Raw genomic sequence first — 25648 nt, forward strand, 5'->3', positions numbered from 1 at the left:
AAGCATATGAGGCCTCCTAGCATCAGAAACATCCCAGAGTTCTCTTGGAGGAGCTGCTGCAGCCGGCTCCCTAGTAGAGTATGAGTCAGCCACGTTTGGTTTGCATACCTGTCAATAAGGCGCTCAAGTCACCTTCTTTCTCTGCTGAGTCTCTAGAGAAAAACTAGCTTACTGGAGCTTTCTTAGCGTTATCACCAGAGCTTGCCAATTTTCCCCAGCAGAAAGCTCTTCCTACAAAGCAAATAGGAGGCAACCCCACTGCCCTCCACTCTGGCCTTCCCAGATCAACAGAGCAATCACGTCATTGGGGCCAAGAGCACTGGTGTGTGTCACCAGACCTGACCCCTGCATTCAATTCACACACTGTCCTTAGAGCAGGTAAATTCTGCAAGCCTCGACTTTCTCCTTTGTGGAACAAAGGAATATACTTTTCCATGGCAATACTCCTTATCGTCAGTAACCAGGGTTGGAATTTAGGCACTCTCAGCCCCTGATCTGAGAGCTAAACTCATAAAAACAATGCAGATCTGTTGAAACACGTCATCTGCCCTTTAAAAGATGTGATACTTCCCAAGCAGAAATAGGCCGGGCGCGGTGGCTCATGCCTGTAATCCCAGCACTTTGGGAGGCGGAGGCGGGCGGATCATGAGGTCAGGAGACCGAGACCATCCTGGCTAACACAGTGAAACCCTGTCTCTACTAAAAATACAAAAAATTAGCCAGGTGTGGTGGCAGGCGCCTGTAGTCCCAGCTACTCGGGAGGCTGAGGCAGGAGAATGGCGTGAACCCGGGAGGCGGAGCTTGCAGTGAGCCGAGATTGTGCCACTGCACTCCAGCCTGGGGGACAGAGAGAGACTCCGTTTCAAAAAAAAAAAAAAATGAAATAAATGACCAAACAGAACAGACACTCTAATCTTCAGAAAGCCTATCTGAACTAAAGACTATGTGAACTAGGTGATATGAAATGTAGAAAAGACAAATCAGGATTTGTCAGTGGTCTCCTGTGCTTCTCAGGGGAGCAGTATGAACCATTAGAAGCGTTTGGTCATGTGCCCATGTGCCAGGCTCTAGGCAACTTCTAAGGATGCCTGTGCTCCCTGAGTGTCTTCACCTCCTGATACTGTATGATTAGCTGACAAAAGCATTCTGCTCAGCTGGGCAGTCACAGTCTTTCATAGAGACTACATGATGATTCCCATCCGTCATCATTTTCTTGTGAGTTTTGCTTATGTCCCACCACATGAAGGAGATTGAATTTACAGATTTACAGAGTTGAGACTTACACCCAGCCATGTTCTGTGGCAACTGCCCCCTTGGCCCAATCTGCCTCCTCTATTTGCATCAGGAACAAACCATCTTTGTCTGATTTTTCAGTGCAGTTCCCCAGGCCTTTCTCAAGGTCTTACTATTTTAGAATTTCATTCACCCACTTCAGGTTTCCAGCCAAGAACAAAATCTGCATGCCTCCGAATTGAAACTCAGTAAAGATGCGAGATTTTTTTCTTTCTAACACCATGAAACAAATTATCATTTAGATTTACTAAGAACACCTTATACCGTATTATAGTGGAGTCTTTGATATAAAATTAAACATATTGTAGGCACTTGATAAGGAATTATTGGCTGACAATGACCTACATTAAGAAAAAGGGAAGACCTCAAATAAACAACCTAACTTCATACTTAAAGGAACTTTAAGTCCAAAGTCGGCAAAAGGAAGGAGTAATAAAAATTAGAGCAGAAATAAGTGAAATAGAGACTAGAAGGACAATAGGAAAAATCAACACAACTAAAAGTTGTTTTAAAAAAAAATCAACAGAAATGACTAACCTTTAGCTAGACTAACCAATAAAAGAGGAGAGTGGACTCAAATACAATTATAAATGAAAGAGAGGACATTACAGTTGATACCACAGAAATACAAAGAAAGGATCATAAGAAGCTACTATGAACAAATCGAATAATTTAGGACTAGATAAAGTCCTAGAAACATACAAGCTACCAAAACTAACCATGAAGAAATAGAAAACCTGAACAAACCAATATTGATTAAGGAAATTGAATCAGTAATCAAAAACCTCTCGACAAATACAAACAAAAAAATCCCTCAGGAGCAGATACCTTCACAGATGAATTCTAACAAGCATTTAAAGAATAATTCACACCAATCTTTCTCAAACTATTCCTAAAACTTTAAAAATAGAGAACACTTTCAAACTCATTTTAGCCTCATACCAAATTACCATCATATCAAAGCCAGATGACGGTGCTACAAGAAAAGAAAGTTACATGCCCATATCCCTAATGAATGTAGATGCAAAAATCCTTAACAAAACCCTCGGAAGCCAAATTCAACAGCATATTAACGGATCACACAGCATGATCAAGGATGGTTCAATATATGTAAATCAACATGTGTGATACACCACATTAGCAGAATAAAGGATAAAGATCATGTGATCAACTCAAAAAATGCAGAGAAAACATTTGACAAAATTCAATGTTCATTCATGATTTAAAAAAAAAAACTCAACAAATCAACAAATTAGGTATGAAAGGAATGTACCTCAACATAATAAAGGCCAAAATACAAGCCCACAGCTAACATCATACTCAACAGCGAAAAACTGAAAGCTTTTCCTCCAGGATCAGAAGCAATAAAAGGATGCCCACTCTTGCCACTTCTAGTCAACACAGTACTGGAAGTCCTATCCAGAGCTATTTGGCAAGAAAAGAAAAAAGCCATCTAAATTTAGAAGAAAGAAGTTAAATTATCTGCTTGCAGAAGACATAATTTTATATAAAGAAAACCCTAAAATTCCACCCCCCAAAAAAGTTAAAACTGATTAACAAATTCAGTAAAGTTGCAAGATTCAAAAATCAACAAATGCAAGTCAGTTGTATACATTACAACCAACTACCCAAAAAAGAAATGTTAAAAGTGACTCACTTACAAAAGCATCAGAAAGAATAAAATACTTAGGAATAAATTTAACCCAGGAGGGAAAAGATCTATTCACTGAAAACTGTAAAAAATTGATGCAAGATATTAAAGAAAACACAAATAAATGAAAAGATTGTCTGTGTTCATGGATTGGAAGAATTAACATGGTTAAAATAGCTATACTACTCAAAGCATCTACAGAAATGCAAACCCTATCAAAATTCCAATGACATTTTTTACAGAAATAGAAAAATTTGTATGGAATCACAAAAGCCCAAAATAGCTAAATTAATTTTGAGAAAGAAGAACAAAGCTGGAAGTATCACACGCCCTCATTTCAAACTATATTGCAAAGCTCTAGTAATTAAAACAGTATAGTAATGGCATAAAAATAGACACATAGACCAATAGAAAAGAATAGAAAGCCCAGAAATAAAACCAGTAGTGGAATGCACAATGGAGAAAGGAAAGTCTCCTTAACAAATGATTAGAAAAATTGTATAGCCACATGCAGAAAAATGAAGTTGAACCCTTATCTCACACCATATACAAAAATAACTCAAATCAATTACAGACTTAGATGTAACATCTGACACTATAAAACTATCAGAAGAGATCCTAAGGAAAAAGCTTCTTGACATTGACCTGGGCAGTGGTTTTTTTTGGATGTGACCCCAAAAACACAGGCAAAAAAAGCAAAAATAGACAAACAGGATTGCATCAAAGCAGAAAATTTTTGCACACAAAAAAAATGAAACAATAAACAGTAAAAAGGCAACCTATGGAAGGTGAGAAAATGTCTGCAAATTACATATCTGATAAGGAGATGATATTCAAAATATGTCAGAAACTCACATAACACAAAAACCTCAGTATTATTTTTAAATAAAAAATGTATATTAATTACTCCGTATTATTTTTAAATAAAAAAGTATTGATTACTCAATATTATTAATTTAAAAAATAATAATAACCTATTTAAAAGAAGCAAAGGACCTGAGTAGACATTTTTCCAAAGAAGACATACAAATGGCCAATAAGTATATGAAAAGGTGCTCAACATCACTAATCACCAGGGAAATGCAAATCAAACCACAGTGAGATACTACCTCATACCTGTTAAGATGACTGTCATGAAAAAGACAAATAATGGCAAGGGTTGGCAAGTGTATGGAGAAAATGGAACCCTTGTACAGTGTCAGTGGTAAAGTAAATTGGTGCAGCCATTATGGAAAACAGTATGGAGATTCCTCAAAAAACATTGAGGACCTAGCAATCCCATGTCTGGGTATATATCCAAAGCAAATAAAATCAGTATACCTGCACCCCCACATTCATTGCAGCATTATTCGCAAGAGGCAAAATACAGCAACAACCTAAGTATCACTCAGTAGATGAAAGGATAAAGAAAATGTGGTGTATATATACATAATAGAATATTATTTAGCCAGAAAAAAATAAGGGAATCCTGCCATTTGTGACAATATAAATGAATCTGGAGGACATTATGCTAAGCAAAATAAAATCCAGAAATAGGAAGATAAATACCGTGTGATCTCACTTATATGTGGAACCTAAAATTGTCAAACTCATAGAAGAAGAGATTAGAACAGTGGTTGCCAGAAACTATGAGGGTGGAGAAATGGGGAAATGTTGGTCAAATACAAAATGAACAAGTTCTAGAGATCTAATGTACAGCATGGGTGGTAATGGACGTATTGATTAATTTAATTTAGGTAATCATTACACAATGTATAAGTAGATATAATCATCACATTGTACACTTTGAATATACTCAATCCTTATTTGTCAATTAATATTTTTAAATTTTTAAAGTTTTTTTAAAGAGTCATTGGCTATTTGTACCCGATTTAGATTATGTCCATATTTTCTTTTTTTATTATTATATTTTTTTGAGACAGGGTCTCGCTCTGTCACCCAGGCTAAAGTGCAGTGGTGCAACCTCAGCTCACTGCAACATCTGCGTCCCGGGCTCAAGCGATTCTCCCACCTCAGCCTTCCAAGTAGCTGGGACTAAAGTGCATGCAACCACACCTGGCTATTTTTGTATTTTTTGTAGAGACAGAGTTTTACCACGTTGCCCAAGCTGGTCTCAAACTCCTGAGCTCGAGTGAGCCACCTACATCAGTGCTGGGATTACAGGCATGAGCCACTGTGCCCGGCCTATTTTCACATTTTTCATGTCTGTGTCAATACAACTTTGGGAATGAACCTCTCCCTTCACAGCTCTGTAATTGTTACTGCTCAGCCATGTCATCACCTGTCCTTTACCTTCCTTTTACCCACAGGATAATCTGTTTTGTTTAATTTTTTTCTCCAGTTATCCTAGTATATATATTTTTTCTGATGCTTGGTGACCACTTAAGTGTTGACCACCTAGACTTTCAATAAAAGCAAATTAATCTGGGTAAACTTAATTTATTGGTGTCATCTGCTCAAATATGACAATAAGCATCTAGTAATAAGGAGGTTAAATATGAAGGAAAATAATGCATATCAGACTCTCTTAGAAGAAAATAATATTTGGGTTGGAGGCATTCTCATTGAGAACCAATGTTAGAGTTTTCTGAGTCAGTATATATGACTTGAGTCACTGTCTTCTAGATTTGTGAAAATTCCAATTTGCTTTTAACTTCTTGAATGTGTTATTTCCCTGAACTTTGTAGAGCTTAGGAGTTTTTAACACCTCCTAGAAATGGATGGACCTACTGATTTTGATCTCTGCTGACTAACAAGACTAGAATTTTTCATCAAAGTGGCTCATTTGGATTGCTCTTTTGGTACAAAATTTCCTCAAAATTCCCATGCAATTTTGAGTTACATTAGAAAACTTTAAGCTCTGCCCTTTCCTTACACTGGTTCAAGGTACAACTAAAAGGAGAATCTACGGAATATGGGATATAGGGGTAGCAGGGCACAAACAATAATTGCCTTTGTTTTTGGCTGACCTGAAGGTTTGCCTCTAACAGTCAAGGCCGTTTCATGAATACATTAGGTACCGCCACTCAAGATGCAGCCCATTAAAACACTGTGTGTCTTATTTCACTAATGAATATTACGTCTGAAAATATTATCAGCTGGGCACAGTGGCTCACATCTGCAATCCTAGCACCTTGGGCGGCAGAGGCAAGAGGATCACTTGAGCCCAGGACTTCTAGACCAGCCTGAACAACATAGTGAGACCTTGTCTCTACAAAAAAAAAAAAAAAAAGAAAGAAAGAAAGAAAGAAAGAAAAAGAAAATTAGCTGAATAGGGTGGTGCACATCTGTGGTCCCATCTACTCAGGAGGCTGTGGTGGGAGGACTGCCTCAGGAGATGGAGGCTGCAGTGAGCTGTGATTGTGCCACTGCACTCTAGCCTGGACAACAGAGACCCTATCTGGAAAAAAACAATAATGAAGAAAGAAAAGAAAATGTTATCCAATATTGTTCATTGATTAGCCACACATGAAAATTAATGAGACTGAACACCTGCTGCTAGTTTTGCTGTGTTACACCAGTGTGCCACCAAAGTTCAGGTTAGCAGGTTTGGTCAATTGATTATCGCAATGGGAGCTAAATGTGCTAAACTATATAATTTTGGCCCGTTCCAATTTAATTCTATGTAAACTATACCATGGAACCGGGACAGTATGAAGAATCACAATAAAAGGATTATAAAGGATCATAATAAAAGGACCATGAAGGATCCTGACACAAAGAAAATAGATATTAGTAAAGTCTCTGCTCACCTTTGCATCAATATAATTTTATAAAGCCCATATCTGAGAACATTTACCATAATGCGGCCCACAGCTGAAAAACCTATTGGTACTTTTTTTTCTTTTTGTACTTTTTGTTTTTGACTAAAAAAAGAGATTGGGTCAAGTGTAGTGGTGCACGCCTATAGTCCCAGCAACTTTGGAAGCTGAGGTGGGAGAATTGCTTGAGCACAGGAGTTTGAGGCCAGCCTGGGCAACATAGCGAGACTCTGCGTCCTAAAAGGGAGAGAGAGACGAAGAGCGAGCCACATGTCATTCAACTGCGCTGACCAAGGCATAATTTTTCATCTTCCTTTACCCTTAATTTTGAAGAGATACCAGATGTACACTGTTTTATTGTCCCACTCCCTATGTTTCATTTGTAAACCCTGCTTTTTCTGGACTTTTATAAAGTCTGTCTGGCTGTGAGCCTAGGATACACTGCTTACACTAGTTGCATGGAGCTCCAGGCAGAAGTATGTCAGTGATAAAAGAGTTGAAAAGTTTACCCTGAAATCCATTTAGCTCTGCTGACAAACATGACTGGAACAAACAGGGTCCCAAGAGCCCAGGCAACTTTGAGAGGAAAGAGCCAGAGCCCACGTTTCAATTTCCCAAGCTTTGGTCCTAGTGTTGTGAAGCACCCTGTGAGTCCTTCACTCATTCCCTGCTTTTCTATTTACTAGCTATGCAAATTTTAGTGAATTACTTTATGTAAAATGAGGATAATTGCAGCTACTTCATCTGGAGTAAGAGTAAAATGAGATGTAGTAAAGTGCTCTGTGCAGACTGAAGTACATTTTTAGGTGCTCATTACTTGTTAGTGACCTTCCTCCCTTCATAGTGTCACTTGAGTGTGTTGTCATTGCACAACACAAGCAATCCCATAACTTATACATGCACAACTCACATATGCCCCGTACTTATCAGTAGCTGCTTGTAGACATGAAAAACCCTCCTTCCCCTCTGGAACCCACAGAGGTTTCCCCCACATCCTTCACCCCTGCTAACCTGTCTACAGACTCAACCCCTACACCACCCACCACCATCCTTGCTCTCGAGCCCAATCCTGGAACCAGGGACTCCAATCTGCCCCAGGCAGAGCTGGTAGAAGACAGGAGAGGAAGAAAGAGAGAAGACAAGGAAAGGAGAAGAGAGGGCTTCCTCCCCTTCCCCAACCCTCCACTTCAGTACTGCTTTCAGGACAGCTAAGGGAGGGAGGAAGGCAAACAGGACAGAGAAAAGGCCATAGAGGAAACCTTCTCCCATTTTTCTCAGCAGAGACTCAGCCAGGGCTTGGGCGTGGAAGCAGCCATTCCAATGCCAGGGGAGGGATTCTCTGGCTCCCAATTCTGATCTCTGAGAACAATCTACAAACTTTTTGGAACATGGTCCTTTATAAATAGATACTATTTATATTCCACCTTATGTTTCAATATGCATATGTTTATAGTTCTATACTGAACAATATTGTTTTCTATCATATACTAAATATAGCCACTTTAGTCCATCAGTATAATTATTTACATTTGATTACAATTACATTGTAATTATTTACATAAGCACCATTGTTTTAATCATTTTAGAAACCAATTACCTTTATTATCTCACATTTTATAATCACATTTCAATACTTTTATTGTTAATGCAATTACTATTACAAATGTTCAAAGTACCTATATACATATGCATATGAAATTATACATAAGAAATTATATATTTAATATATTACATAAAATACATATTTTACATATATATGTAATATTACACACCACATGAAAAAAGACACAAAAAGACTAAAAGAAAGTAGTAAAATGTTAACAATGGGAATAGAATTATGGGCTAGTTTAGAATTCTTTCTACTTCTCTAAAGTTTCCAAATGTCTTGTTATATTACTTTTATAATTGGAAGAATAAACAAAATTATATATTTTAATATATTCATGCCTGTTAACCATGAAGTCCTGACTAAAATAAGTAAAGCAATGACAATTTTGGAGCACATGTTTCAAATTTTGATTTTGAAAAACAGGGATACCTATTACAATACTTTTAAATACAACAGGAATTTGGAAATTGTCATAGTAGTAAAACCCCACAATTAAGAGGCTTTAAAAAGATATCTTCCCAGAGGTCATCTGTGGTGGGAGAAAAATCTAGCTAATTCCTAGAAAAACAAACCGCTGTCTAGATACACAGCTCAAGTAACGGGAAGTGTCACCTGGTAAAGTCTTCCAGTCTTGGTGAATTTCCTGATTTTAAGACACACATACAGCTTTGTTATTTCTGAGGTGTATATATGTTTTTAATTAAAAATTATTTGTAATATCAGTGTTTCCATCAGAGCTATACTTGCAGCAGACAGTGTGAATGCAGGTAATTAAGGAGAGTTAGTCTCAGCACTCATGATCATGGGCGCTGTCTCTGTGGGGCTGTCACTCACTCAGAGTTCTGGGGCTGCCTCCTCCCCAGAACACAGCACCACGATACAGACTCCCTCACAGTTGCTGCAAGGATCCCATCAGATCGTGCCTACTAAAGGGCACCATTTGAACTGGTTGCCTCTGTGGTGGCTGTGGCTTCTCTGTCTCTCTTGCTGATAAATGAACCAATTCTAGGGGAGTGCACAGAGGCATGGGGTAGTGGACAGGACTCTGGTCAACAAGCTTATGGAAGACACTCCAAAGCAAGAGAAGGACATAGAGAGTAACAAAGTCCTCTGATCCCAGAGACACTGATGGACAGAAAGGAGGCCTGGATAAAGGAAAGGTGCATTTGGAGGAGAAAGTTTGCTTGTTTCCTTTCCCAAAGCCATGGAGACTTGAAGGGATCAAGTGACAGCATGTCCAGCGTGCTGAGGCAGAGCCATGGTATTTGGGACAATGAAGACAGAACAGTGGCTGGTAAACCTCTTGAAGAGACTTGCTCAGAAAGCCTCACCCAGCTCCTGTTTCTGCTCAGGGACTCCAGAGACTCCCTCAAGTGGGACCTGAGGACAGTGGGACTCAGTGAGAGTCTCCAGTTCATTTGCCGGTGAAGATCTATGATTGCTGTGTCCCATTCCTCAGACTCCTAACTAAAATATTATGATAAGAAAGCTCCTGGCAGGGAGCGCCAGCAGAGAGGTTGTGTGTATTTTCCCAGGTGCAAGCTGGGATTAGAGCAAGGAGAAATATGAACTCTTTCGATAGAGCACCTGAGGCCAGTCATCGCATGGACATCTCCAGCCATGGGTTTAAAAGGCTGCTGTTGTGTCTATGGGGCAAGACAAACCTCTGAACGATTCAGACCTTATAGAGGGATCAGATGCTCATTAGGACTTGGGGATGTCAACAATAATCTTTCAAAGGAAAAATAAAGTGCTCATAAACTAAATTCCCTGGCTCACATTTCCCAAAGATCTAACCCGGACGGCTAATTGGTGAACCACTTCACAATGGCTGTGTTTATGCCTTTTTGACTTTCCTTTTGTTTATCTAAAGATGTCTTCAATAAATCTCCACAAGAAGGAGGTTTCACTGACAGAGTCAGTATGGTCAGTGACGATCTCACAGGTCAAGCGACAGAAAGATTAGACTTGAATAGACAACAAAGAAAGGTTCAAAAACTTGAGGATGGAAACCAAAAATTATTTCAGTTGAATGAGAAATATTCACTCAATTTGAAATTCTCATGGACTTCTTTTAATGTATGTGACAAAACAGTCTGGGGTTTTAGCTTCCTATCTAATAAAGTAAAAGATAATGACCACAAAAATTTCCATTTGTTAATATTACATAATTACTTTGAGACTGGACCACAATATTTCTAAATGCCTAATAATATTTTTAAATTTCAAGGCCAAAATAATAATAATTTCAAGGCCAAAATAATAATAATAAAACTTTCAGAAATGTCTGCCCAGTGGTTCTAAGGGTTGTGAGATTTATTTTTAGGAAAGACTTGCTTTATTTTTGCATTCTCTATCTTAGAGATTAAAGGCAGATACTTTATGTCTTCAGTTAGCACCACATAATAGTGAATTCCTGCAAAAACTACTCTATTTACATAATGTAAAAATCTAATTTTAAAAATAAAGGGTACATTCCTAAAAAAAAAAAAAAAAAATTCATATAAGGCTGAGTGTGGTGGCTCATGCCTGTAATCCCAGCACTTTGGGAGGCCAAGGCAGGCCGATCACAAGGTCAGGAGTTTGAGAACAGCCTGACCAACATGGTGAAACCCCATCTCTACTAAAAATACAAAAATTAGCCAAGCGTCGTGGCATGCGCCTGTAATTCCAACTACTCAGGAGGCTGAGGCAGGAGAATTGCTTGAACCCAGGAGGCGGAGGTTGCAGTGAGCCGAGATCGTGATACTGCACTCCAGCCTGGGCAACACAGTGAGACTCCATCTCAAAAAAAAAAAAAAAAAAATTCATGTGAAGAAACTGGCCCTTTGCCCTGGGATGCTTGAAGACTGGTTTGTGGATCTGACATTATTAATGTCCAAGATAGAAGCATTGTAACTGAGTAAAGAAGCAAATTTCCAAGTGGTATCTATAGTATTTCCCTCTTTTATAGTAATAATATAGTGTATGTGCTGAAAATATCTTCAGGAATGTATAACCAAAAAGTGGACCAAAAAATCCCTTGAATGTGAGGCCTTTGCTGGTCCTATCTTACATGTTTCTGTGAAGCTTTCATTTTTAAGCTTTTCCAATCAGAAAAAAAAAAAAAAAAAAAAAAAATGAATAAAGATTTATACGTCGGCTATTATTTTGAGGCACTGACACTCTGGATATTGGAAATAGGCTGAGTTTGATCATTGCATTTCGAAGTACAGATTTTCCCGCACAAACAAAACTAGAGGAGAGAAGCCACGCAATGCAATTTATGCTAGAAAAGGCTTGGCACTGCGCGGAGGTAGCAGCTGCACGGTGAAACCTGCGTGCGGAAGGCGCACTACATCTGCACCCAGCGCGCCGCCTGGAACCGCCCCCGGAGCAGGGGAGCTGAGCTAGGGAAGGCCGAGGGTTTTGCCAGCAGGCCATTGTTAATAAAACTCATTACTCTGGGAATGTTCCGAGGCAGCCCAACCCTTGCCTGCCTAAGAAAATCAGCCTCTGTTCCTCATTTTAAGCCCTTATCCAACGTCCACCTGCAAGACAATTTCCTGAGGGATGAAGACGAGGAAAAGCACGTGGAGGATAGAGTAAAATGCATAGACTAAGAGAGAAAGTGGGATTAGGTGATGAAAGTGAGAGCCGCTTGGAAAAAAGTAGCAGAGAGGAGGATGAGGTGGGGCTTGGAGAAGGAAAGACTGCGGTGTGTGCACGCACGTGCGCGCGAGAAAGAATGGGCGAAAGTAACAGATATTCGAAAGGCTAACTGGGTTGATGAATGGAATTCCCCTCCGTTATTTTTGGAGTCATAATTTTTGCCCCTTGGCCTGTGCTTCTTGAAGTGCAGCGTGCCTGGAGCCCAGGCCATGGGGCCACTCGGCTACTGATGCTGCGAGATCTAACCAGGACCCAGGAAGGGCCCTCTGGCTGCAGTGAGAGAGGGGGACACGGGGCGACACGCAGTGTTCCCGGGAGGGCCTCACAGCTGCTGCAGGTGAGAAGTGCTGGGGACGGTCGAGATCACTGGACGCCCTCAGAAATGGTACTGCAGCTGGAGAAATCATTAACGAGGAAAGAAATAACCCAACTTCCGGGAGGCTGGAACAGGAGAATTGCTTGAACCCGAGAGCAGAGGTCGCGGAAGCCGAGATCGCGCCACTGCACTCAAACCTGGGCGACGGAGTGAGATTCCGTCTCAAAAAAAAAAAAAAAAAAAAAAAAAAAAAAAAAAAAAAAGAAAAGAAAAGAAAAGAAAGAAAGGGGGAAAAAAAGAAGAAACACTCAATTTCAGAAAGAGATGAGAATGGAGAGCTCAGAAGACACAATTTCTCTCTCACACACAGACTTCTGCCTTCTGGACACATCCTCCCAGACAGGATAAATTTGAAGGTGGTTCCCCCACGCCCCGCTAAAGAAAGATAGAGGGAAAAGTGGATGATTAATGATTGCCTGGGCTAACTTAAGTCACAGGCATTATGAATAAAAAGCAGTATGAATTATCAGCCCCTGGAGCAATCCCTATCTCCTACATTCAGGATCTTTAATGGTGCCAGCCCTGCACCTGAACTGAGTTACTCCTAAACTCGAATTTGAATTTGTTAAACTACTTAGTCACAGTGAACTCTTTAGTGAAGCTGAAATTTTCAGAGAAAATGATTTTATGGTAGAGTCCTTTTAAAATACAGTGCTTTTACGAACTAGTCCACTTTTGGCTGCCACACATCTTAGGTTTAAATTAACCACATTTTAAAATATTACGATGAACACTTCCTGTGTTGTCAAGTAGAGGCCACTGTTAAAGCAGTTTCTCAGGTGTTTGAAAACAGGTTGTTACCATTCATTCTTAAAAATATTAGTGTTGGGCTTTGGACTTAGAAGACCTGGACTTCAGGTTCCACTCACTACTAACTTGGGCAAGTTATTTACCTTATGAGCATCAGTTGCCTAATCTGTAGAAAGAAAGAAAAAAAAATAAGAATAGCACTTCACAGAGCTTTTGTCAGAATTAAATTAGATAAACCACAGAAATGGATCTGGCACCATACCCAGCACATTCTAAATGTTAGTTTTCTTTCCCTTAAAATTATTAATTTGCTTTGCAAATCTATTTTCCTGCATCAACAGTGCAGTGAACTCCAGATGAGCATTTTAGAATCACATGTAATTTTAAATTAATGGGGTATGTGTTAATAATGCTGTTATAAAAATTTATGGCAATCAATATTAAATTGCATAACAAATATTCCTTTGCAATACACACATAAAATCAGACGCTTCTGTTCAACAATCAGCTCTCAGGCCAGGCGGCAGATCTAGACTGCACCTTCCTGAGACCTGTGCAGACTGCTCATATCCAACACCTCTTATTCATGTTTAAAATATGCAGAAGGCAAAAGTAGGAAACTTGGGAGGAAGTAGAGCTAAATGGACAGTCGTGACAATTCTGTCGCCCTTTGCCTGCCAGTTCCTCCCAAGCACCCACTCCAGGGAAGCGCTGGAAAGCCTGCAGAATCACGGCAGTGATTTTTATTTTGAATGAGATTATTTTTGTCAGTGTCATTTACAAATAATTTTTTTAACTTCCAAAACTTTAGCTAAACTGAAACTGTGGTCTGACGGCTGTTAACAAGATTAAAAACCAAAGGGTCTGTGTCCAGTTTTCAATGTTGTATAGATTTTATAAATGCTTGGAATCAGTTTTGTTTCTGTTTTTTATTATTATAATTATACTTTAAGTTCTGGGATACATGTGCAGGACCTGCAGGTTTGTTACATAGGTATATATGTGCCATGGTGGTTTGCCGCACCCATCAACCCATCATCTACGTTAGGTATTTCTCCTAATGCCTTCCCTCCCTTTGCCTCCCATCCCCTGAAAGGCCCCGGTGTGTGTTGTTCCCCTCCCTGTGCCCATGTGTTCTCATGGTTCAATTCCCACCTTATGCGTGAGAACATGCAGTGTTTGGTTTTCTGTTCCTGTGTTAGTTTGCTGAAATGATGGTTTCCAGCTTCATCCATGTCCCTACAAAGGACATGAACTCATTCTTTTTTATGGCTGCATAGTAGTCCATGGTGTATATCTGTCACATTTCCTTTATCCAGTCTAACATGGGCATTTGGGTTGGTTCCAAGTCTTTGCTATTGTGAATAGTGCTGCAATAAACATATGTGTGCATGTGTCTTTATAGTAGAATGATTTATAATCCTTTGGGTATATATACCCAGTAATGGGATTGCTGGGTCAAATGGTATTGCTAGTTCTAGATCCTTGAAGAATCACCACACTGTCTTCCCCAGTGGTTGAACTAATTTACACTCCTACCAACAGTGTAAAAGCATTTCTACTTCTCCACATGCTCTCCAGCATCTGTTGTTTTCTGAATTTTTAATGATCACCATTCTAACTGGTGTGAGATGGTATCTCATTGTGGTTTTGATTTGCATTTCTCTAATGACCAGTGATGATGAACTTTTTCTCATATGTTTGTTGACTGCATAAATGTCTTCTTTTGGAAAGTGTCTGTTCATATCCTTCACCTACTGTCTGATGGGATTGTTTTTTTCTTGTAAATTTGTTTAAGTTCCTTGTAGATTCTGGATATTAGCCCTTTGTCAGATGGATAGATTGTGAAAATTTTCTCCCATTCTGTAGGTTGCCTATTCACTCTGATGATAGTTTATTTTGCTGTGCAGAAGCTCTTTAGTTTAATTAGATCTCATTTGTCAATGTTGGCTTCTGTTGCAATTGCTTTTGATATTTTAGGTCATGAAGTCTTTGCCCATACCTATGTCCTGAATACTATTGCCTAGGATTTCTACCAGGGTTTTTATGGTTTTAGGTCTTATGTTTAAGTCTTTAATATGTCTTGAGTTACTTTTTGTATAAGGTGTAAGGAAGAGGTCCAGTTTCAATTTCCTGCATATGGCTAGCCAATTTTCCCAACACCATTTATTAAATAGGGAATCCTTTCCACATTGCTTGTTTTTGTCAGGTTTGTCAAAGATCAGATGGTTGTAGATGTGTAATGTTATTTCTGAGGCCTCTGTTCTGTTCCATTGGTCTATATATCTATTTTGGTACCAGTACACACTGTTCTGATTATTGTAGCCTTGTGGTATATTTTGAAGTCAGGTAGCATGATGCCTCCAGCTTAGTTCTTTTTGCTTAGGATTGTCTTGGCAATGCAGGCTCTTTTTTGGTTCTGTATGAAATTTTAAGTAGTTGTTTCTAATTCTGTGAAGAAGGTCAATGGTAGCTCGATGGGAATAGCATTGAATCTATAAATTACTTTGTGCAGTATGGCCATTTTCACGATATTGATTCTTCCTATCCATAAGCATGGATTGTTTTTTCATTTGTTTGTATCCTCTCTTATTTCCTTGAGCAGTGGTTTGTAGTTCTCCTTGAAGAGGTCCTTCACATCCCTTGCAAATTGTATTCCTAAGTATTTTATTCTCTTTGTAGCAATTGTGAATGGGAGTTCGCTCATGATTTGACTGTTTGTCGATTATTGGTGTATAGGAATGCTTGTGATTTTTGCACATTGATTTTCTATCCTGAGACTTTGCTGAATTTGCTTATCAGCTTAAGGAGTTTTGGGGCTGAGACAATGGGTTTTTTTAAATATACAATCATGTCATTTGCGAAAAGAGATTATTTTACTTACTCCCTGCCTATTTGAATTTCTTTCTTTCTTTCTTTCTTTCTTTCTTTCTTTCTTTCTTTCTTTCTTTCTTTCTTACTTTCTTTCTTTCTCTTGCCTGATTGCCCTTGCCAGAACTTCCAATACTATGTTGAATAGGATGGTGAGAGAGGGCATCCTTTGCCAGTTTGCATAAGGAATGTTTCCAGTTTTTGCCCACTCAGTATGATATTGGCTGTGGGTTTGTCATAAATAGTTCTTATTATTTTAAGATGTGTTCCACCAATACCCAGTTTCTTCTGTGTTTTTAGCATGAAGCGGTGTTGAATTTTATCAAAAGCCTTTTCTGCATCTATTGAGATAATCATTTTGTTTTTGACATTGGTTCTGTTTATGTGATGAATTACGTTTATTGATTTGCATACGTTGAACCAGCCTTACATCCCAGGGATGAAGCCCACTTGATCGTGGTGGATAAGATTTTAATGTGCTGCTGGATTTGGTTTGCTAGTATTTTATTGAGGATTTTCACATCAATGTTCATCAGGGATATTGGCCTGAAATTTTCTTTTTTTGTTGTGTCTCTTCCAGGTTTTGGTATCAGGATGATGCTGGCCTCATAAAATGAGTTAGGAAGGAGTTTCTCTTTTTCTATTGTTTGGAAGAGTTTCAGAAGGAATGGTACCAGCTCCTCTTTGTACCTCTGGTAGGATTCAGCTGTGAAACCGTCTGGTCGTGGGCTTTTTTTGGTTGGAAAGCTATTAATTACTGCCTCAATTTCAGAACTCATTATTGGTCTATTCAGGGATTCAACTTCTTCCTAGTTTAGTCTTGAGAAGGTGTTTGTGTCCAGAAATTTATTCATTTCTTCTAGATTATCTAGTTTATTTGTGTAGAGGTGTTTATAGTATTATCTGATGGTAGTTTGTATTTCTGTGGGATAAGTGGTGATATCCCCTTTATCATTTTTTATTTCATCTATTGATTCTTCTCTCTTTTCTTCTTTATTAGTCTTGCTAGTGGTCTATGTATTTTGTTGATCTTTTCAAAATCCAGCTCCTGGATTCATTAATTTTTTGAAAGGTTTTTTGTGTTTCTAACAGTTCTGCTCTGATCTTAGTTATTTCTTGTCTTCTGCTAGCTTTTGAATTAGTTTGCTCCTGTTCCTCTAGTCCTTTCAATTGTGATGTTAGGGTGTCGATTTTTTATCTTTCCTGCTTTCTCCTGTGGACATTTAGTGCTATAAGTTTCCCTCTAAACACTGCTTTAGCTGTGTCCCAGAGATTCTGGTACATTGTGTCTTTGTTCTCATTGGTTTCAAATGATTTATTTATTTCTGCCTTAATTTCGTTATTTACCCAGTAGACATTCAGGAGCAGGTTGTTCAGTTTCCATGCAGTTGTGCAGTTTTGAGTGAGATTCTTAATCCTGAGTTCTAATTTCATTGCACTGTGGTCTGAGAGACTGTTTGTTATGATTTCTGTTCTTTTGTGTTTGCAGAGCGTGTTTTACTTCCAATTATGTGGTCAATTTTAGAATAAGTGCTGTGTGGTACTGAGAAGAATGTATATTCTGTTGATTCGGGGTGGAGAGTTTTGTAGATGTCTTTTAGGTCCGCTTGGTCCAGAACCGAGTTCATGTCCTGAATATCCTTGTTAATTTTTTGTCTCATTGATCTGTCTAATATTGACAGTGGGGTGTTAAAATCTCCCACTATTATTGTGTGGAAGTCTAAGTCTCTTTGTAGATCTCTAAGAAGTTGCTTTATGAATCTGGATGCTCCTAAATTGGGTGCATATATATTTAGGAGAGTTAGCTCTTCTTGTAGCATTGATCCCTTTACCATTATGTAATGCCCTTCTTTGTCTTTTTTGATCTTTGTTGGTTTAAAGTTTGTTTTATCAGAGACTAGGATTGCAAACCCTGCTTTTTTTTTTTTTTCTTTCCATTTGCTTGGTAAATCTTCCTCTATCCCTTTATTTTTAGCCTATATGTATCTTTGCACATGAGATGGGTCATCTGAATACAGCACACTGATGGGTCTTGACTCTTTATCCAATTTGCCAGTCTGTGCCTTTTAATTGGGACATTTAGCCTATTTACATTTAAGGTTAATATTGCTATGTGTGAATTTGATCCTGTCATTATGATGCTAGCTGGTTATTTTGCCCATTAGTTGATGCTGTTTCTTCATAGTGTCAATGGTCTTTACATTTTGGTTTGTTTTTGCAGTGGCTGGTACTGATTTTTCCTTTCCATATTTAGTGATTCCTTCAGGAGCTCTTGTAAAGTAGGCCTGGTGGTGACAAAATCCCTCTCTATTTGATTGTCTGTAAAGGATTTTACTTCTCCTTCACTTATGAACCTTAGTTTGGCTGTATATGAAATTCAGGGTTGAAAATTCTTTCCTTTAAGAATGTTGAGGCCGGGCACAGTGGCTTACACTTGTAATCCCAACACTTTGGGAGGCTGAGGCAGGAGGATCATGAGGTCAAGAGATTAAGACCATCCTGGCCAATATGGTGAAACCCTGTGTCTACTAAAAATATGAAAATTAGCTGAGTATGGTGGCACGTGCTTGTAATCCCAGCTACTCGGGAGGCTGAGGTAGGAGAATCACTTGAACCCGGAAAGAGGAGGTTGCAGTGAGCCGAGATCACACCATTACACTCCAGCCTGGGCGACAAGAGTGAAACTCCATCTCAACAGAAAAAGAATGTTGAATATTGGCCCCCGCTCTCTTCTGGCTTGTAGGGTTTCTGCAAAGAGATCTGCTGTTAGTCTGATGGGCTTCCCTTTGTGGATAACCTGACCTTTCTCTCTGGCTGCCATTAATATTTTTTCCTTCATTTCAACCTTGGTGAATCTGATGATTATGTCTTGGGGTGGCTCTTCTAGAGGAGAATCTTTGTGGTCTTCTCTATATTTCCTGAATTTGAATGTTGGCCTGCCCTGCTAGGTTGGGGAAGTTCTCCTGGATAATATCCTGAAGTGTGTTTTCCAACTTGGTTCCATTCTTCCTGTCACTTTCAGGTATACCAATCAAACATAGGTTTGGTCTTTTCACATAGTCCCATATTTCTTGGAGGCTTTCTTCGTTCCTTTTTATTCTTTTTTCTCTAATCTTGTCTTCACGCTTTATTTCATTTAGTTGATCTTCAATCCCTGATGTCCTTTATTCCGCATGATCAGTTCTGCTATTGATACTTATGTATGCTTCACGAAGTTCTTGTGCTGTGTTTTTCAGCTCCATCAGGTCATTTATGTTCTTCTCTAAAATGGTTATTCTAGTTAACAATTCCTCTAACCTTTTATCAAGGTTTTTAGCTTCCTTGCATTGGGTTAGAACATCTCCTTTAGCTCAGAGAAGTTTATGTTATTACCTACCTTCTGAAGTCTGCTTCTGTCAATCCATCAAACTCATTCTCTGTCCAGTTTTGTTCCCTTACTGGCAAGGAGTTGTGATCCTTTGGAGGAGAAGAGGCATTCTGGTTTTTCGAATTTTCAGCCTTTTGTGCTGGTTTTTCCTCATCTTCATGGAATTATCTACCTTTGGTCTTTGGTGTTGGTGACCTTTGGATGGAGTTTTTGCGTGGTCATCCTTATTGTTGATGTTGATGCTATTGCTTTTTGTTTGTTAGTTTTCCTTCTAACAGTCAGGCCCCTCTTCTGCAGGTCTGCTGGAGTTTGCTGGGGGTTCACTCCAGACTCTATTTGCCTGGGTATCACCAGCAGAGGCTGCAGAACAGCAAAGATTGCTGCCTGCTCTTTCCTCTGGAAGCTTCGTCCCAGAGGGGCACCTGCCACATGCCAGCTGGGGCTCTCCTGTATGAGGTGTCTGTTGACGCCTGCTGGGAGGTGTCTTCCCATCAGGAGGCATGGGGGTCAGGGACCCACTTGAGCAGGCAGTCTGTCCTAGCAGAGCTCAAGCACTGTGCTGGGAGATCCGCTGCTCTCTTTAGAGCTGGCAGGCAGGAACATTTAAGTCTGCTGATGCTGCACCCGCAGCCACCCCTTCCCCCAGGTGCTCTCTCCCAGGGAGATGGGAGTTTTATCTATAAGCCCCTGGCTGGGGCTGCTGCCTTTCTTTCAGAGATGCCCTGCCCAGAGAGGAGGAATCTAGAGAGGCAGTCTGGCTACAGTGGCTTTGCTAAGCTGCAGTGGGCTCCACCCAGTCTGAACTTCCTGGCGACTTTGTTTATACTGTGAGGGGAAAAACCACCTACTCAAGCCTCAGTAATAGTGGACGCCCCTCCCCACACCAAGCTTGAGTGTACCAGGTCGACTTCAGACTGCTGTGCTGGCAGCAAGAATTTTAACCCAATGGATCTTAGCTTGCTGGGCTCTGTGAGTGGGATCCACTGAGAAAGACCACTTGGCTCCCTGGCTTCAGCGCCCTTTCCAGGAGAGTGAACACTTCTGTCTCGCTGACTTTCCAGGAGCCACTGGGGTACGAAAAAAAACTCCTGCAGCTAGCTCAGTGGCTGCCCAAACAGCCTCCCAGTTTTGTGCTTGAAACCCAGGGCCCTTGTGGTGTAGGCACCCAAGGGAATCTCCTGGTCTCTGAGTTGTGAAGAACATGGGAAAAGCATAGTATCTGGGCCAGATAGCCCTGTCCCTCATGGCAAGGTCCCTCATGGCTTCCCTTGGCTAGGGGAGGGAGTTCCCCAACCCCTTACACTTCCCAGGTGAGGCGACGCCACCTTGCTTCGGCTTGCCTTCCGCGCACTGCACCCACTGTCTAACCAGTCCCAATGAGATGAACCACGTACCTCAGTTGGAAATGCAGAAATCACCTGCCTTCTGCGTTGGTCTCGCTGGGAACTACAGACTGGAGCTGTTGCTATTCAGCCATCTTGCCTGAGAATCTCTGAATCAGTTTTTAAGGCAAAAAAAAAAAAAAAATACCTGAGTGCAGCAGCTCTTGCCTATAATCCCAGCAGGAGATCCCAGCAGGAGGCCAAGGCAGGAGGATTGCTTGCACCCAGGAGTTCAAGACCAGCCTGAGCAACACAATGAGAACCCTTCTCTACAAAAAATTAAACATTTAGCCAGGTGTGGTAGTGGCACACATCTCTATTCCCAGCTACTCAGGAGGCTGAGGCAGAGGGTCACTTGAGCTGGGAGTTCAAGGCTGCAGTGAGCTATGATCGTGCCACTGCACTCCAGCCTGGGCAACAGAGCAAGACCCCATCTCCAAAAAAAAAAAGAAAGAAAAAATACATAGTTTAAAATGAGTTCCAGCTATCTTTAAACTATATCCCACTTATCACTGGTCTGAATAAAGAAGGAGAAAGAGAACTTCCCTGTGCCAGAATGCAGTCAGGTCTATTTCACAGCCAGCTCCTGCTGACTTTGAGAAAGCTCAGCTTACCGCATCAGAGTGGAATTCCTTGGCCCAGGGCCTCCAGCAGAAGCCCCCTGAGAGGACACCTTGATCCTCCAACCCATCCCACCTCCTGACCTTCTCTGTCATTGCTATCTTGCCAGTCACCCCTCTGACCCCCACTTCACCCAAGAGCTTCGCCATGGGAATGAACTGAAACATTGAGATTTTTCTGTGGTGATGGAACTGGAGGACTCTAACTTTCACTTACAAGGTCTATTCATGTTTGCAGCAACATTTCATGATGGGTGGAGAATACTAATACCAAAGGACCGAGTCTCTTTAAATATGACCAACTGACTTAGTAGGCAGCTGGTGCCTTGGTTTCTTTCTATTCCTCACACCTAAGATAACTTGCCAAGACACTGAAGGATATTTTGAACCTTTCAGGCCTAAAAGCTCTGATTTGGATGAAATCAATAAAATGGCAAGGTAATTGCAATCCTTTTCTCTATTTGTTGGCTTGTATTGTGCTATGTTGATTCTGAAGTGGAGGACTTGTTGTTCTATACTTTTTAACTTAAGAAAATGTGTTCAATATGATTTTGTGTCTTCCTTAATGAAAAGAGTGTTTATTTTCCATTGCTGGTTTGCCACAGACCCATTTCTGGCTAAACATAGAACTCTTCAGTCATCTAAACCACTGTCTGGACATATTTGAGCAAGGAAAAGTAAACGTTTTGGGAATTTATCTGTGTTGGGTTGACTGTCGTGTATTTCTATTGATCTCCAGACATAGAAAAGATCATTTTCCTTCCTAGGACACATTCAAATACAAATGCTGGTTTTATGGAAAGATAGTGTCTGGATTTAGCATATCAGATGCCTTAAGATATGTGAATCTGGTAAACTCACTAATTTTCAGGCCTGATTATCTGATCATTATGTATTAACATTTGGAGGCCAACAGCAATTCTCATAGAAGGGAGTGGGAGAGCTTACATAAACTGAATCATTGTATCTAGGCATGATTTTTAAGTGGAAGTAAATTTTTCCTGAGATAACTTGAGTCTTTATCCCCTTTTTATTATTAATTGCCTTGATTTAAAAATGGGGCACACTCAACAGAAAAATGAAAGCAATCTTATATAGAGCCGCATTTCATTTGTTGCAGGTCTTGTTTTCCAGAACTATCTCCAACTTTGCCACCTGAGAAACACAAGTCCAAGTCCAATACTTACTGAAGAAACAACTATTCCACCTAGTCAAGGAACTAGCCAACACTTAACAGAGGATTGCCCTTAGTTATAGAGCTAACTGAAAATGAAGTAACTAGAGGAAGACCATTTACCTTCTCCATTGAAGAGACCGTTCAAGAGCCAACTCAGGAACCAGGGTCTAGCAGTGTTACTGAACGGATGACTGGCACTTAAGAGTCCAGTACCCTGCTGAGAAACCAGCAACCCATGTGGGGATGCCATGGCCGGTAAGCATGCTCTGCTTCTTGACTTTATGTAGAGGCTGTTGGTTAACTTTCCAGTGCAGATTTTGCTCATTTGGATTTCCCTATTTTGTGTGTTTTTCCTTTTCATTCATGCACATTTTACAGTCCACCACTCTGCTTGGCTCCTTATATAGTTTGGATATTTGCCCCTGCCCAAATCCCACTGTTGAGCTGTAATTCCCAATGATGGAGGTGGGTCCTAGTGGGAGGTGTTTAGGTTGTGGGGGCGGATCCCTCATGGCTTGATGCTGTCTTTGCAATAGTGAGTGAGTTCTTGCCAGGTCTGTTCGTTTAAAAGTGTGTGGCACCGGGGCCAAGCATGGTGACTCACACCTGTAATCCCAGCACTTTGGGAGGCCAAGGCAGGTGGATCACCTGAGGTCAGGAGTTCAAGACCAGCCTGGCCACCATGGTGAAACCCCATCTCTACTAAAACCAAATACAAAAAAATTAGCCAGGCATGGTGGCAGGCACCTGTAATCCCAACTACTCCAGAGGCTGAGACAGGAGAACTGATTGAACCCGGGAGGCAGAGGTTGCAGTGAGGCAAGATTGCACCATTGCACTCCAGCCTGGGCAACTGAGCGAGACTCTCTCTCAAAAAAAAAAAAAGAAAAAGTATGTGTCAGCCCCCCATTCCCCTCTGTCTTGCTCCTGCTCTCACCATGTAACGTGCCTGCTCCCCCTTCCCCTTCTGCCATAATTGTAAGCTTCTGGAGGCCTCCCCAGAAGGCAAGCAGATGCCAGCACCATGCTTCCCCTAAAGTCTGCAGAATCATGAGCCAATTAAGCCTCCTTTTTTAATAAATTACCCAGTCTCAGGTGTTTACAGCAGTGCAAGAATGGCCTAATACAGCTTCCATCCTGTCACCTTTGATAAGTGTGGAACAATAAACAACCCCTCTCCTGCAGCCAAAATGTATTCTAACTCATTTCTCAGAAATGAATAGGCTCTATTAGCATTTCCCATTGTATTTCCTTCCTGCAAAGTTTTCTTCAGAGTTGTAATCTTGCCCTACTGTCACATCTTTTCTTTTGAATCCATGTTATGTATTCCAGAAATCAGGTAGGAAGAGAATAATGTGTTCCCTTAGATCACTACACATTGTAAAATAGAAAGAGAAAGAGGTGCAGCAGAGAATGCACAAGGCACCCCTTTAAATAAGCAGAAATGAATTTACTTTCTGGTCCCAACTCAAACATCCCCTATTTGTTTTTATTTCGTAGGCTAAGATCACAAGACTGTTGAGCAGAAGAAATGCCAAGAGAGCCAGAATCTTACAGATGGTGGCATTAATAATGGAGCAAACTAGAACCAATGACAAAGACATGAAGTCTGAAATTAACACAGAGAATATAAATATTGTGAGATGAATCTTCCCCCTCCAATTCTCCTTATTTGCCAAATATTTTCATTTCCTTTCCTCATTAAAGAAAATAGAACCATACATCACAGTCAAAAATGCTCCACTGGCAGCACTGTATGATTCACTCTTTTTGTCATACATGTCTTTAATAATTGATGGATATTAAAATCACACAGAATATTTAATGAGGGCTTATTTTACTTGCATCACCACTTGGATTCAAAAAAAGATTTAAGGTAGTTAATAAGATTAGAAGGAAAGACAGTTAACAAAGACAAGAACTTTAACTAGAGTCAAGACTGAAGTCAGTATTTAAGAAATAAACACCACATAGTCTCCCACGCTGTCTCTGGGTGACATTTAGAGCGGGTGACCAAGGAGAGGCTGAGTCATCTTTTCTACCACTGTCTACCCCGAGGGTTCATGCACACTTAGGCGGAGTTCAAACTCAGAATTTGTGGAACAAATGACAAGCAGCATATGCACAGATGAGCAGTCTTGAACTGGGGACCAAGGTTGATTGGAACATCTGGGTTGTCTTTGAACTGTTTACCATCAGCACTGAAACTTCCCCCAAATCTACCTGCCCACAAAAGTCCCATCTTCCCCCACTCCATCTGCCCTCCCCCACTTCTTAATACACAGGCATACAAGTAAGGTAGCCTGGCCAATGTGTTCTTCATAGAAACTGAAACTAGCCCCCACGACAAATTGCTAGGACTCCTGTTCTGGGGTGGTCACGGAGTGCCATCGTCAAGCCTCACTGGGTTCTCTAATTGTCATGCCTGAATTATTGCCAGAATTATTACCGGGAAAGAGGTGCAATTTTTCTTAGGAGTCAAGCAAAAAAGCAGAAAAAAAAATGGAATTCTCAAAATGAAAAGTAGTCGAGATGCAAAATAATAAGGAAGAAGCATGTGTGTGTGGGACAGATATAGTACATATAATGCAAATGTACACATTATTCAAAAAATAAGCAATTAGCTTGAAAATTAAAAGAATTACATTTAGAAGATACTGGGAATAATGGTCGGGCGCAGTGGCTCACGCCTGTAATCCCAGCACTTTGGGAGGCCAAGGCAGGCGAATCACGAGGTCAGTAGATCGAGACCATCCTGGCTAACACGATGAAACCCCGTCTTTACTAAAAATACAAAAAAACAAAACAAAAAAAATTAGCTGGGCGTGGTGGCGGGCGCCTGCAGTCGCAGCTACTCTGGGACTGAGGCAGGAGAATGGCGTGAACCTGGGAGGCGGAGCTTGCAGTGAGCCGAGATCACGCCACTGCACTCCAGCCTGGGCGATGGAGCAAGACTCCGTCTCAGAAAAAAAAAAAAAAAAAAAAAAAAAAAAAAAAAAAAAAAAAAGGGTACTGGGGATAAAATAACCAACAAGGCTAACAAGGGTACTAGGTCTTTATTTTGTACCAAATTCTCCTCTAAATGCAGTACAGTGTCTTATTTCATTTTAGTCCTCAGGTCTAAAGCAAAGATACTATTA

The sequence above is a fragment of the Macaca thibetana genome, chromosome 3 (assembly GCF_024542745.1).
Source record: "Macaca thibetana thibetana isolate TM-01 chromosome 3, ASM2454274v1, whole genome shotgun sequence".
In the NCBI taxonomy this organism is placed as follows: domain Eukaryota; kingdom Metazoa; phylum Chordata; class Mammalia; order Primates; family Cercopithecidae; genus Macaca; species Macaca thibetana.